Source organism: Chinchilla lanigera, unplaced genomic scaffold (assembly GCF_000276665.1).
Source record: "Chinchilla lanigera isolate Chin_1 unplaced genomic scaffold, ChiLan1.0 scaffold00030, whole genome shotgun sequence".
In the NCBI taxonomy this organism is placed as follows: Eukaryota; Metazoa; Chordata; class Mammalia; order Rodentia; family Chinchillidae; genus Chinchilla; species Chinchilla lanigera.
In genome coordinates, this window is record NW_004955431.1 from 2,552,924 (window position 1) to 2,553,732 (window position 809).

Sequence of the window (809 nt, forward strand, 5' to 3'; positions counted from 1 at the left end):
CCACCCAGGTTGGCTTCCTAGTCCCTGGGGGGCAGTGTCCCCAAAAGCACCTGCCCGCGTGAAGTTCTGGCGCCTGCGGAAAGAGGCAGACCCCGTGCGTTTCAGGGGGATTTTCAGAACGTGGACTGAGAACGGAGCGAGTAAGCCTCGGAACGTCCATTCACTCGCTTCCTGAGGGTGGTTCAGAGCCTGGTCGCGGTCGCGGCGGGAGCTACGACCCGGAGAGGCCGGGGCTGGGGAGACAGCCGGACCCGGAAGGTGGCGGCGCCCTGACGGCCCCGGGCGAGCCCCGCGGGACGGTGCTCGCGGGCAGGGGTAAGTTAGCGAGCCCGGCCGGCCGGGGGCGCCGTCGGCGGGGCTCGCGCAGCCGCACTCCGCGCGCCGCCTCCCGACTCCTCCTCCTCCCGGATCCGTAGTAAGCATGGCGGCGGCGGCGTTCGTGGTCCCTCGGGTGAAACAGAAAGCGGGAGCTACGCGGAGAGGGAGCGAAGAGCGGGGCTGAGGCGGCGCCGTCACTGCCGGGAAACGACCCAAACAGCCTGCGCGCCAGCGGCCACACTGGCTCTGCCGCTGAGGTAGAGAGGGAGCGATCAGGAACGCGAAGCAGAGGCGCCCGGGGAGCCGCCTTCCTCCCCCTCAGCGCGGCGCGACTCGGAGGTGAGGGCGCGGGTACTCCGCGAAGGTGGCGGACACCGAGCGGTCCCGGCCCCGGCCCGCCCCGGAGCGGGCACGGCGGAAACCGTTAGGCTGAGGAGAGCGCCGGGGCGCGGAGCGGGCTCTGCCCCGTCGAGGGGCCTGGCGGCCCTCCG

The 809-nt window shown here is 72.4% G+C and overlaps 1 protein-coding gene across 1 annotated transcript in view; it reads left to right on the forward strand.

The window, feature by feature from the left end:
• Positions 1 to 387: 387 nt before the first annotated feature.
• Positions 388 to 809, forward strand: part of Fndc3a (fibronectin type III domain containing 3A) — a 143,286-nt gene continuing 142,864 nt past the window's right edge. Inside the window, exon 1 of the mRNA XM_005387570.2 lies at positions 388 to 657. The gene's annotated coding sequence lies outside the window, so the exon portion shown is untranslated. The remainder of the gene's footprint in view (positions 658 to 809) is intronic.